Source organism: Apus apus, chromosome 4 (assembly GCF_020740795.1).
Source record: "Apus apus isolate bApuApu2 chromosome 4, bApuApu2.pri.cur, whole genome shotgun sequence".
NCBI classification, from domain to species: Eukaryota; Metazoa; Chordata; class Aves; order Apodiformes; family Apodidae; genus Apus; species Apus apus.
Genome location: NC_067285.1, coordinates 17,473,559 through 17,488,390, shown reverse-complemented (window position 1 = coordinate 17,488,390; position 14,832 = coordinate 17,473,559). Strand labels below are relative to the sequence as shown.

Below are 14,832 nucleotides of genomic sequence, written 5' to 3'. Positions count from 1 at the left end.
TAAATTTAGAAAACTTTAATTGCTTTTTTTCACTTTTATATTATTAAATTTGCTTTTTTTTGACCAGCCATTATTTCCAGAATTCGGCTAGCTAAAAACTTGTCAGGCTAAAACCATGTATACTTGCATTACAAGTTGACTGGCTGGAATCAGTCATCTAATCCTAGAGAAATGGCTTGATTGTTTTTAGTCTTATGTAGATAGATTTACTAGTACAATGTCAAAAGCTTTCTCTTTGTAAGAAGACTGCAGTGTCGCCATGTATCTTTTCTAGGTGCAAATCCTAGGTGCTGTTATACAAAAGCACCCATTTAGTGCCCACTGAACTGAAATTCAAGTTATGATTTCACTGTTGCTAAGTACTTTCAGCTGGTATAAAATACAGTGGGTAGAAGTTTGTTAGCTCCATGTTCAGGGTGACCACAAGAAAGGACAGAGAGCAAAGAGGAGAAACTGATTACAGAAGTTGTTTAACTAGATGACACAAAACCTTGAATAAGAACAGTGCATCAGCAGAAATGAACCTGAGATATAATCTGACAATATTCTTAAAGTAATACAATCATTATTTCCCTACAATAGACATTTAATTCAAATGTTAGACTGGAGTGCAGCTTAAGTGTGAATCTAAAAAGAATCACAAAAGAGGTGGAACCCAAAGAATGCTTATGGGGGGCTAGGCATTCGTATTTTACCAACTCCTTTCCTCGCTCAAAACTACAGAAATAAGTATGAGGTATTTAGGTGTTCATAAGAGAAATAGCAGGAAAAAAAAATCAACAAAACAAACCCATGGGGGTAACTCTAAAATCTATATACGCCATATAAATGTAATGAAGCTCCCTGATAGCAGATGAGTTCAAATAGAAGTCTCATACTATGGGTTCTATGGGTGTATTTCAGGTCTCTCAAAGATCTGAGATAATAAAATAGAAGAATAGGATAAATAGCAAAGAAGTTATCACAAAGTAGAAACTATTTGTAGGTTTTATTTACAGAGTGCCTTATTCTTCCCTCACAAAGCACAGACTTCTGAAAGAGTTCTGAAGGGTCATGATATAATCAACTGCCAGTGTCAAAGGGAGAGAAAAGAATGAAGGTAGTCTTGGATGAATGGGCAAGTGGAATATCAAGCAGCCGTTGAATTACATTGCTTCTGTGATTGTTACTCCTGTGATCACTACTCAAATACTGAACTTGGTTCTGGTGATTGCACTTCAAGGAGGTGCAGAGAAGTTGAGAAGGTTATGTAGAAGACCTAAAAGAAAGATACAGGAGTTGAGTCACATGCTTTATCAAGAAAGACAAGAAGCACAGATTAGTTAAAGTAAAGCTAAGGTGGCACTTCCAGCCAGTAATCAAGTCATTCCTTAGTACTGTCTGTTGTAAAATAAATGGAAACATTTGAGATAAAGTAACTGATATTTAAAAAAACAGATTGTTCAGTCTTGCAGATTAAAGGAAAATATAATTACTGTGTCTTAGCAAATGTGGTAATAAAGGACAGACTAATTCAGACTACAAATAAGGTTTTATTATTATTATTTTGCTAACTGGAACTACTCGTGGTTGTGGTAGATTCCTTGGTGCTGGTATCTTGAAAATTAAGAAGAATTATTTAGTTAAAGTGATCTGTTAAACTTCAGGTGGGAATGAATACAAGTAAGTCAGTCCTATGGTTTGTTGTTATTTTAATGCAGCTCAGACTAGATGATCACAGTGGTCTTTTTGAATTAATATGTGTTAGAGTAAAGGTTGTACAGGCAGTCTTTACTGTAACATTTGGATGTTTAATTCTACACAGCCCTGGCAGAGAACATTCTGCATGCAATTGCCTGAAATTTTCCAGAATTCAGGTTGCAAATTCAGTAAAAGCAGAATAGGGGAATATGTATATGAAGAAGGCAATAGGATGCTATTAGACTGATGAGACGTTTCCAAGAACAGCATATCTAGTGTGTTTTGTCAGCACTTTTATAAAAGCATGACAGGGTCCATTGTAAAATACCAGGCTATTTAAAGTTTAAATGACCTTTTACCTTTATCTTACTTTGGCTAGTATTCAAAAGGTATACGGAAAGTAAAGCAGTGGTTAGTCCTGTAGCTCTGCAAAAGATAGCCCTTGGATACAAGGGAGAGCTATGTACTATATTTGCATAACACGTTGGTCTCAAAGTAGGCTAGATATCAGCTTGGCCATTTGGTTTTCTGTAAAAATAATGTTCCCTATTTGTTCTTTATTAAACCCGTCTCCATTTATATTTTTATGTTCTTTAAAAACAAACAGAAAATATGTTGTTTTAACAACTAATAAAAGCAAACTAGCTGAGGTGTGGTATGGTCTAAGATCAGTGTTCCAGAAGAGTTCTTTCTGAAAGAAGAAAGCCAGAGTTGGGTGAACATCTCGTATTTATTTTGCAAATAATAAGGTTAGGGAAAATAAATATTGTGTGAAAGTGTATGCACTTGCTTTCCCTAAGGTAAGGCAAGGATGTGCATTGTGAAGGTAGAAATAAGAGATGCTTAGGAATACTAAGAAATCAGGATTCCTGTCTTTGAGGCTTCTTTTCTTCAGATTATTTCGTATCACTGCTAGAAAATAAATATTTTGTTATAATTGATAAACATCCTTGTTAATAAGCATATTCTTGATCATCTTTGTACTCTATTCCAGAGTTGTGCAAGAAAGAGCTTTGCCTCAGATATGCAATAATCTTTAAGCCTCCATAAAGAGACTCAGTTTGCTATAAGAAGTGTATTACACTAGATCTGCAGTCCACTTCAGTATTCAAAGCATTTTTCAGGTGTGACAGTGATGCAGCCTTTATTTTAAGAGCCAAAAGCCACAAGTTCAAATCTCCCTAAAGTCAACAGGGAGTATTGCTTGCAATGACTTCTAACTTACAGCCAGTACATTACCCATAAATTTCTGTAGAAAAATCTATTGCTAAGAGGTTTTTATTTTTTGATGTAATACAGCGTTTTCATGCTCAGTGAGAGGACATTAAAAATATTTAGTAATACATTTGGTGCTTCACTATGAATGCAGTGAACATAACAAGTATCAGTGAGATGGCACCCCAAAATACTGTTGTTTGTATCTCATATATTCCCATTCTGAAAAAAGAAAGTCACTATCTTGATATAAATATCTATCTGTTATGAGATCACATCATTATTCTGTATGTATGGCTCCTTACACTGTGTTTATTGCCATATAAATGAAACATCTTCCAAGCAGTGTGTTACACAATGTGCCTGATGTCTGTCACATGCTTTTGATACATCCTCTCCCCAAGGAGAGAAGCAACTGCAGTAGATGGCCATGTTTCAGTAGACTTCTTGGGTTTATTTTGGAGTAAGTATGTTCAAAGCATGTTAACAACACATAATGAATGTATAGTGTTACACAGAATTATTCTCATATAGTTGATTGACCTATAAGCAAACTACAGACTGAGTTTGATACTGCCTAGGTAAATAGTTAATCTGGCACCCAGTCTACTCCCACATTCTTTCCATCACTCAGAGGTGTTGTTCATGTCATACAATTGTACATCTGTACTGGGCTAAGGGCAAAAAGGACAGCATACACCTGGTTGTAATACACATACAGGCTTAGTTGTGTCACAGGTGTGCATAAATGCTCAATACCTACTCACACATCACTGGACAATACAACAGAAAGCTTGGACATTACCGATTTTGATGATGTTATTTTTGTGGATTAAGCCCTTGTAGGCATATAAGGGCCACGAGTTGCTTGCTGACCCCTTGACACCCTCTGTGGAATGGGGGAAGAGTAAAGGAAGAATAAAAGCAAGAAAACTTGGAGGTCAATATTAAAAAAAACATGGCTTAATAAGCGAAGGATAAGTGGAAGAAGAAGGAAGGAAAAAAAACAAAAGCAATGGCTCTTCACCTCCCACAGGCAGACTGATTCCCAGCCAAGTCCTAAGCAAAAGACAGCTAACCTCTTAAAGCCCTCTTTTTTCCCATTTTGTGGCTGAGCATGATGTTATATGGCATGGAATATCTCTTCAGTTAGTTTAGGTCACCTGCCTGGTCGTGTCTTCTCCTAACTTATTGCGTGCCCTGCAGTGTTCGTTGCAGTGTGTAGTGAGAAAGAGAGAAGGCCTTGATGCTGTGAAAACTCTTCAGCCATAGGTAGGACATTAGTATGTTATCAGAACTGTTTTGGTCACAAATCTTAAACACAGCACAATATGAGCTGCTATGAAGAAAGTTAACTCTCTCCTAGCCAGGCCCAGTACACTTATTTTGCAGGATGCTATAGCTAGCATCTAAATAACAAAATATTTGTCAGAAAGGAACAAGACAGTTTTTTATAAATATCCTTAGTGCTTTTGAACACCTTGTATAATTGTCATGGGGGGGGGGAGATGATGAATATTTGTAACTCTGAGTGAGAAGGGAATCCACAAAGATATCCAAGGTATGTATTTAAGCGGTGTGTCCCACTGAAGTTGCTCAAGACTTGAATGAATTAAAAAAAAAGATTTGTCTTGGACACAAGTTTGTGCTTACATCAGTGAGTGTTCTGTTTCATTCCTTTTACTGCAGAAAGCAGACTGCTTGTACAGTTGTGTGCATTGCATAATGCTCAGTTTTCTGAAAATAATGTTTATTTTCTTGTGCAGGAGCCTTGGATGTTTTGCCTAAATGACTTATGTTTCCACCTACTCCTGTCTAACATAATGCATTCCTTCTATAGAGAAATGAGATCTGGAAGATCACATTTGTCATTAGTCTATAGCCAAACAAAGTCTTTTGCTGGAGTCTACTGAGAGTTCTGCAGGTTAATCAGCAGTGCTGTTCTGGGAATACAGCGAAAAGGTTGTGGATATTTTTGTTGACATGGAGTCTGCAGGGATGTAAGCAGTCTAGTATTCCTCACATGAGCCGTTTTCTTTCCATAACAATGTTGACTATTTGAAAACCTTATTCTTTCCTCATCTCTGCTCACGTGTCATTAGTGAAATGAGTCGTTGACTCCACTGTGAAGTCAAGACTTCATTCAAATGCTTTGGAAGTACTTTACTAGAGTAGAAGGTACTTATATTATCTAACCATCCTGGCTTTGGGAGGTGTGAGGCAAGTAATAGAAAAAGTGGAAATTTGGCATTTTCAAGAGCATGTTCTACCCATGCAGTGGTTATCACAATCTAACCTAAGATAATGAAACTTCCGTGGGATTTTAATGCAATCTTTGTGGCTTTAAGACTAGGAGGGGTAATATAGCAGTAGACCAGAACACCACTTCTGTTCTTCATAGTATCCACATGCATCCAGCATGTTTTTTATTAGATAATATAGTGCTGGAATTTTCTCACATAGGAATGCTTATGGGAGTTAAATGAAGTGACACTTTGTTCTCCAAATGTTATCAATCCACTGTGGACTCCAGTGGCATCCTTTATTTTACATCTTCTCTCCTAGTTACTGGAAGATCATGGTACTTGTGCATGTGTGGAATAAGAGTGGTTTACAAATACACTTCTAACTATGCTGTGAAGAGTGCAGTGATGGAGATTTATCTTTAAACCTTACTGCAGAGTATAATATGTGTGTGCTTGCATTTGTAATAGCATTATTTTATTTGCAACTAAAAATACTTTCAGTTAATTTCAAATACAAAGTGAGACAGTATTTCTGTTTCAGCAATTGTTAATATTAACTGCTGCTTTGGAAATGAGCGTTAACTGCATTTTTATTTCCTTTTTAGTAGTGAATGTGTAGCTGTAAAACACACTAGCAGTATTAGATGTGTATTAACCAACAACCTCTTCATCACAGCAGATGTAAAAGTACATTTAATTAGATCATACAGACAAAAATAATTTGTTCCAGGAAGTCATGGAGGTATTGTGTGGGGTTAGGCTATGTAGACAGCAATATTCACATTCATGAGATGTTTGTTAATATGAGAAAGATGAGTTGATGGGTCTGATTCTTTGTCATCTTAAGTGGTCCTTTATTCTTGCTTAGAACGGAATGCAAAAATGCAATTAAAACACAATGTTCTGTTCCACTCTCATTTTGCAAGTGTATAAAATTCTATGGCTATAAATACACAGACATGTACGATAAAAGGTAAGAAATTCTGAAGAATCCAGCTTTTTATCTTCAAATATTTTAGCTTGCAAAATGTTATACTTGCTTCCATATGCTAAAAATTTGATACTTACCTTTTTTCATTCCTTGCAAATTCTGTTCTAAAACCAACTGCAGTTACCATGATTATTTTCAGGAGCTAATATCAAAAGCAATGGGAGGCAATATGTAGGTTATGTGTTCAATATGCCTATTTAAAAAAAGATAATATCTCTCACTTCAGACATCAGGTGTCTGGTTTAAATGCACATCAAATTAACATTCAGATTAAGAATAATATTGTGATTAATACATTGTATTAGAATTTGAGGGCTGGAAATTTAATTTGTAGGCAGTCATGTCTCTCTGTGTGGCTGACATCAGAAATTTATTAGGAAACCAGCTAGAAATATTTTACTTTGTGTAAAACAGGCTTAGTAATGCATCCTTTTCTTCACACAGTTTAGACTGGAGAGTCTTTAGACCAGATGGACTCTAACTGTATGTTTCCACTACAGCTGGAGGTGTATCAGCTGAATGGATATATTTGCTCTAAGTGTAATCTAGCCAGCTTTGTTAAATAGCAATAAAAATAGTGTCAGGTGTTTCAGTAAATGGCACCCAGCTTGTCCTAGACTCTTCTGTGGCTAGGTTATGCTCATGTATGCTGGATGTTCAGTATGTTCCCTCCCATAATTACTGGAGTTTGCTACATTAAAGAGGAGATCTGCTTTTTGCTTTCAAAAATTTGTTCTGTTTTGATCAGCTTTTCTTTTACGTCTTCATTAAAATTCTGCAGTCAACCTTTAGATTCTCTTCTGGTTTATTCTCCTGTAGAGGCAAGCTTTCTCCATCCTCTCTCTTCCCTTGGCCCTCCCTGTTCCAAAATAGATAGATTCCTCCTTTACCCACAGAAGACCAGAAGACATGCTTCTGTGGCTGCTTTGCTCAACAGAGCTGTTTGCTGGAGAATTTTACTTGACAGTTGCTCCAGAATTCCCGAGGAAGATGATTTCCTTGATCCTTTAAGAAAATCAAGAAATAAACACAATTAAACTATGAGTCAATAAAGATTTGCACAGATTTCTCTAGGGTTGGATAGTGGTGGTACATAGGCCAGACCCTACATGCAGTTAGTTACCCTCATTCTTGTCCTGAACCACCTCTAATAGAGAGCCCATGTCCTGCATGAATTACCCACTTCTGAAAATACATTTTCTTATATGACAATTGGGCTATAGGTGTTCAAAAGCCAAGTAGTGCACTGAATATAAAACTGAGTTGATTGAGTAGAGTTCTGTACTATGGAAGGACATATTCTGCAGTGTGAGATTCCTCTTCACAAAGGATTTAGACTCTTGTTACATAAGTAAAATGGAGTTACAGCTCTACCCCAAAACTAGTACTTCGAAAACACAATTATATTTCCTAGTAGCTAGGAGGTAAATTTGTTAAGCAGATGCTGAGTTAAAATCTGGTACCTCTAAGAAACGTAGCAACCCATAGAAGCAGATATTATACAATAACTTCTTCAGAATTTAAAGTTTTTAAACATGCCATGGAGCAAATGGGAATGAACATAGAGCTGCTGTGTAATATAATGATGCTAATCTGTAATGATTTTTAGAATAACCCAGTAGCTTTTGTTTAGTTATGATACTCACCACAGTGGATCCCGTAGGACAATGAAGACAAGGAGGTTACAGAGTCAGTGCATACTTGGCTGTATCCCTAGTATCCATCCTGCACACTCATCAGGGACCAATGTCATAGCCATGAGACAAGACACCAGCATTCACCATGGCATAAACCTCTGATACAGTTCAGACTCAACTGGAATTACTAACTCTTTTGTTCACAGCCTACAGCTGCATATAATGAGCATATTCCAAACCTATTGAGTAATTCTGGTTAGTATTTCACAGAATCCCAGAATCATTGAGGTTGGAAAGGATCTCTGGAGATCAGCATTCTAGATGTGTCTCACCACCTCTCTTGAGTTTCTGATAATACTCTTCAAAATGCAGTCCAGGTGGCTGTTGGCCTTCTTTACTGCCTGTATGCATTGCTGGCTCATTTTTTATTTCATGCCTACCAGGACACCCAGGTCATCGTCTGCAAACCTGCTTTCAATCCTGTCAGCTCCAAGCATGTACTGGTGAAAAAGCTATTCCTTGAAAGTACAAGACTTTGCATTTCCCTTTGTTGAACTTCACAAGACTCCTGAAGGCCCATTTCTCAAGCCCTTTGTTGTCCCTGTGAGGGTGGCACAACTACCTGGTGTATTAACTACCCAGTTTTGCATCATCTGAAAATTGTCCCATCACCAAGTCATTAATGATTATGTTAAGCAGTACTAGCTCCACTCTCAACCCTTGGGGTACTCCAGTAGTGACTGACTGACAGCTGGACTAATTAATTTAAGTGAACGTATGTAATGTGTCTGCAGCAAAACAACATACTTTCCATTTATCTTATTTATAACAGTCTTTGTTATGTGGTGGTGTTAGCACCACATTAATTACACCAAAAATTGTCATTTTCAGGACTATTACTGAGTCTGTACTAAAATTAATTAGTTTGTCCTTACTGAATGAGAGACACTAACATAAAATAGGACTTTATAGGAAGCAGTTTCAAAACCTCACCTTGAGGGTTTTCAACTGTTCTTGCATTTTTTTCACTATTCATGATGTATTTTAAAAATAAAGGGGGGGAGGGAATTGCTTCACTGGTTCAAATGCAGAGACCAGTTGATGCAATGAAGAAATTTGTAGACATTTACAATATACTGGATAAAAGTGTAAATTGGCACTCTGTGTTTGAAGGTATCTTTTTTTGATGTATTTTGAAACAGTGGTTTCTTTCATGATTTTGGTAAGTAGCTGCTTAGTGGGAGATATAGCCCCAAAATACATATTTTAGTATTCCTGACTGATAGAGGGTTATGAAGTCATCAGTGTTTCTGACAAGTTTAAAAGACACAAGATTAAAACACTAGACAGCATTCCAGATTTCTCAGCAGGAAAATGTAAATCTCCTTCATGTTATTCCTACTGAGCTGTGGCAACTAAGGTCTCGTATTTAAATGTGAATTATTAAATAGCATGATGATGATAGGAGCAGGCTAAATATTATATGTATCAACAAGTTCTCATAAGGCAAATGCCTTGTCAAAAATTCATATTTCCATGTATGCATTTGGGATTAAGGGAAATAATTTTAAGAGTATTATGCCTTTTATTCTTAAAAGCCTACCAAGGGTATTAGATTAGGGAATGGAGTGAGATTTGCCATGCAAATTGATAGATTCTAGAGGCTTAAAGCTAGGTTTCACCTAAACTTATCACTGCACTGAAGAAAAGTCACATCTAAAAAAGGTCAGCAAAGTGTGTTGTCACAGCTTGAGTCAGGATCAGCAATTAAATGAATTACAATAATGCTCTCGATCCCCTCTCCCTTCTACCCAGGTAGGGAAAGGAGAGAACAAGGAGAGAGACTTTCCAGATTGAAAACTAAACTACACAGCTTTAATTAAATACTAATGATAAAAGAAAATATGTACAAACATATACAAGTATGTACAGGAATGTGCAAATCCCTGTTGTCTCCCCCCACCCCCAGCAACTCCCAGGGCACTCTTCTGAGCTGTGAGCGGTTCCAAAATGTCCTGGAGAAAGCAGCAGAGCAAAACAGGAGCTGAGGGGAGAGTTACAAGGGTCAGGAATGCATGGGCCTGGGGATCAATGGTGATGGACAGACGGAGTCCTCCCTGGATGCCTGCTATGAATGGAAGAGAAGGGAATAAGAAGGGAAAAAAGGGCCTTGACTTCCATGATCCCTGATTTTATACCAAGTCCTACATAAATATATGGATGGAACACTTTGTTTGGCCAGTTTTGCCATCTGTCTAGTCTGCTTCTCCCCATGGGAGGGTTGCAGATACAAGCCTTCTGCTTTAGAAGTGTCCAAAGTAGCAAATCCAACAAGTAGAGTGAAGTGTCCTTGCTCTCTCAGCAGTAACTATAAACACTGAGTGTTACCAGTTCACTAGCTGGAAAACTTGCTGCTAGTTTCATCAAATGTGCTGCTTAACTTAGCAGAGAGTTGACTGAAGAAAAAAGCCAGTAAAAAGAAAATTGGCTTCATCCTGGCTCAACCAGGACTTGTGTACAGCTTGTAGTAATATAGAAAGGTCATATATTGTATGATATCTTACAGTGCTGTTTATTATCTAATTTAGAAAAAGATTCTTGAAATGTCTTTAACAGGCAGCACAGTTCATTACCAATTATTATGAAAGACTGTGAAAGTGAAAAGGGTTTGGGTTGGGGGTTTTTTTTATGTGTTGATAGTGTAAAAAAAAACAACAAACACCTGGCAACCTCAAGCTGAGGTATTATATTTGGCATAAATCTTATCTTAGAATCTCTTAGTGTTTGTCAGCAATTATAGGGTTAAGAACTCTTGCAATACAGATTAGAAATAGCAGCGAGGTATGAAACAATAGTAATGAATTATGCATTTTTATACACTTTTATAAAATGTAAGAAGGTGACTTAGATGCGTACGTATAGTGCTGCATAGAGTGACATACTAGGCTTGATGCAAGTGAATAGTAGCCCACTCTAATGAGCTGGATGCTAGACTTGCATGGACTATGACCACGCAAAGTGAAGCATGAATGATAGTGTTTATAGAATCAGGGCCTAAATATTAATGTAAACATAGTTCACTTGCCATTTAAGTAGAGATACCCCTGCAGGAGAATGTAGTGAATTTAGCAAAAATGTTATTCTTGCTATATGGCCGCCTTTTGAAGAGGAAATAAAGATGTGGTTGTTGTTTTTTTTTAAATACAAAGCAAGAATCTTAATAGAAAAATCCAATTTGAACAGTCGCCAGACATTTTCAGTAAGTGCTATTAGATATTTAAGGACCAAGACACACATTATTTTGTTTTACTCAAACAACTGCATCTCTACAAGCCTGTACTAGTGTGCTTAAGAATTGATTTCTTAGACTCAAAATCATGTAATCTTCTGGAGTGTTACCTATGTTTCGTACCATCATTTTCTTCCTACAGAATTTTCTATTAAAGTAGTTAATGATCCTGTCTAATTCATGAGATTGGACAAGTTAATAATGTAAGAACAAACTTCTACAGACAGTGCAGCTTTTAAAAAGCACAATTGTGTATATTCTTTGTATTCTGGGAGGGACTCAGCTCTTTTCTGTCCCAAATCCTAAAAAGGGGGAATCCAAACTGCTGTAGCCTACTCAGCTAAAAGCCACATGATCTCATTAGCACTGTGCCAGACTCCAAGCATTACAACAAGGAAGCTCAGGATGAAGGGATGGTAAACATAGCCTCACAACTTTTTGTTAATTTTCTGCTCAACCTGATTAAATGTTCAACTCAGAATATGCTGTTTATAGGCACACAAAGTCTGAAGGCCATGATTTTGTAATTGGGAAAAAAAATGCAAACTTTTTTTTGCATACTTGAGAATTGCTTTTCACATCTTTTCTTTGGAAAACTCAGTTATGATGTCAGACATAGGCACCGCTTATGCAAATGTTTCTGATTTACTGCAGTCATGGGACTTAAGTTGGGAAACCAGCATTGTCAACTTCCTAAGCTAATATGACTGCAGATCTGGTGTCTGATGCCAAGTTATGAGCTGAGGAGTGATAGTTCAATTGAGAACAGCTTCTGGCTAGAATCCTGAGCTTGTCTCTTCCTCAATCTGGCATATTATTCAAATCAAGAAGCAAAAGTATCAGTTTTGCTTAATCTTTTTCCATTAGTATATTGGATAAAATTATTAATATTTCAAGATAATGCTTTCAGGAAAATGTTATTCGCAGTGATTCTCATTTGTTAGTGTGAACTGTTACAAACATCCAAAATACATAAAGAACTTACATTTTTGCTTACTGTCTGGGAAAGGCAGAGACTATGTCTTTTCTCTAACTCAGTAGGCAAATTCAACTGTGACTGTGGTCATATGATTGGATGGACTGGATCACATAAAACACGTTGCTGCACAGAGTTTGTCTATATAAATGGTAAATTGCTGTCAAAAAAGATCACATGAAGAGGTGACACAAAGGTTGGAGTATCTTCATCTGTGCTCTGTTTTCTCTTAGTTTATCCAGAAAAAACATTCTTTATTTATTTACAAGTTAAAAATTAAATTCACAAGTATCTATATTAGGTTTCCTCCAAATAAGTCTTCTGTTTCAACTGGCAGACAAAGTGACATAAATGAGAGTCTTGCCTTGCAGTTCAACTGAAATGGAGTTCATCCAACATTGTGTTATTAAGTTAAAGGTTTTATTCTTGAGAGGGCTGGAAACAGAACTGTTGAAAATTGATTGAAGTAGGGTAGTTAACTCCTCAAGACATTGTGAATGTCATTAATTTGTCTTGTAAAAGATAAGGTAATTTGGTTGCTACTTTTCTATTTCCCTTAAAGTCTCTGTTTGCTGGTTCTGCCATCATAAGGGGTATTCTTGAGGATTGCTTTTTTTGAGCTTATTGGAGTTTTAAATTTGTTTTGACTTAAAAACTAGTAGCAGGTCTTGTTTTTAATTTGCAGTGGAGTTGATTGCATAATTGTGAAGCTGTTTGACATGTGTTATACAATTTCATTTGCATTTCTGTCTGTTCTTAACTGTAAGAAACAAAATCTGTTAGTAACAATTTTAGCAGGAGTTATTGGAGGGTTCTTATAGTTTGTTTTCCATTTCCCAGAGTTTGAAAGATGACACTCTTATAAAACTATTTGAACAGTTTGCATTATTGTTTAGCTGAGCTGTGTATGTTGACATACACATACAATAAGTGATTTTGATCTTTCCAGGCAAAAAAAAAGAAGAGTGAAAAAATGTATTATATATATTTATATATTATTTAACATATATTTGTATCTAATGCAATATAATGCTGACAAACAATTATTTAAAAAAATAATTATATATATTTAGAAAAATTAATTATAGCAAGTAGCCCTTATGGTGTCTTATGGAAAAACATAGACTTCATTGAGACCCAATTAGAAAACTTGAAACCTATTACTATACTATTATAGAGGCATTTTTCCCTTGGATGAATACATAGATAGAGTTGGCAAAGTGTTTGCCCCATGACCAACAGATCCTGGAAATCTATGGAGGAGACACAGGCTTGCCCATGCAGACAACACCAATATTCAGGCTGGCCTATGTTACCCCACTGGAATTTTTCTTGTAATGTGGCTCTGATTGTCACTGATTGATTTATTTTTTCCATTGTGCAGTAGCAAGGAGACTTGAAATAGCATTAATTCCCAAGTAGATTTTCTCTGGAAAAGCCAAAGAATAAGCAGGTGATACTGTTGTATAAAGCAGAGTAAAAGGAAACTGAACTGGCAGAAGCATACAATTTGATAGCAATAAAGTTAAAGTAGTTAAGTATTAGAGATTATACAATAATAGAAATGGCAACAAAGTTGTGATTTTCATGAGTTCAGAGAAAGTCTAACAAACTATGGATTGTAAGTGAAATAACTGGCCAGAGATGAAAAAAGTTAGGATGCAAAATCTTTGTGGTGCATGGAGAGCAGTTGACTTAGAACTAAGGTGTTTTGTTTCAAATTATGCATCTTCTATAAGCTGTAACTAAAATGTGTGACTCTTACTTGCTCTAAGTACTTATACAGAATTGCTATAAATTTATATAAAACATAGGACTCTAAAAGACTATTTTGGTCACTCCCTGTGGTTCCCCACAATTGCAGGCAACTATGAAATAATGCCTGGTCCATTTCAACTTCTGGAACAAACTACAAAATCACAAAACATTTTTTTCAATATCCTGTAAAAAACTAAAGGTGATGTAGTACACAAGACCAAAGTGTATGCTGGAAACTAAAGCATGCCATAAGAAAAAATCAGGAGAGGTTGAGGATACCACCAGTATTTTAGTTGCCTACAGATCCTAACTCCACTGCAGATCATTGTTTTGAAACCAAGCACATAGGCAAATGGAGGCACAGAAGCATCTGGGTTGTGCATCTCATATACTTCCTGCTACTGCATCACTCCCTGTGACCAATTTCTGATGATTCAAAGGCAAACCCTCTTCACCATGTCACCAAAAATCAATTAAGTATGAAGAAGAGAAAAAAAGTTGTTTTGGCATAATGCAATGACTACACTATAGTGAAGACGTTTTGCCTTTGAAGCCAAAATAACATCAATTAGGTCATCCTCATATGAAGAATTCTTATAAGAATCAGCTTAGCTACATGGCAGCTTATACTGTACCTTTACTGTGCTTTAAAAACAAACAAAAAAATACACCCCCCCAGAAAACAAACAAACAAACAAACAAAAACAAACAAAAAAACAACCAAACCAAAACCCAAAACCCAAACCAACTAAAAAAAACACCAAAAAAACCCAAAAACCCACAACACTAAACCAAACCCAAAACAAAAAGCTAGAAAGCAACAGCTGGTCACAGTTTGCACAGCTGGACACTACACTAAGTGAAGAGAGAAAATGGTCACTGATATTTTAGAACTTAGTCTCACTTTCTCTGGGAAGTGCCTGGAGATGTTTGTGTCTCATGCATACCATCATGCCTATGGAAGCTATTCTTCAGAAGAAAAATACGAAATAGTGACAAAATAATCAGGGCAACACAAGGAAATTACTTTTTAAGAAAAT

The 14,832-nt window shown here is 36.4% G+C and overlaps 1 protein-coding gene across 5 annotated transcripts in view; it reads left to right on the top strand.

Annotated features, from left to right (window-relative positions):
- Positions 1 to 14,832, top strand: part of PCGF5 (polycomb group ring finger 5) — a 114,489-nt gene that overhangs the window by 64,270 nt on the left and 35,387 nt on the right. The gene's annotated exons all lie outside the window — the stretch shown is intronic.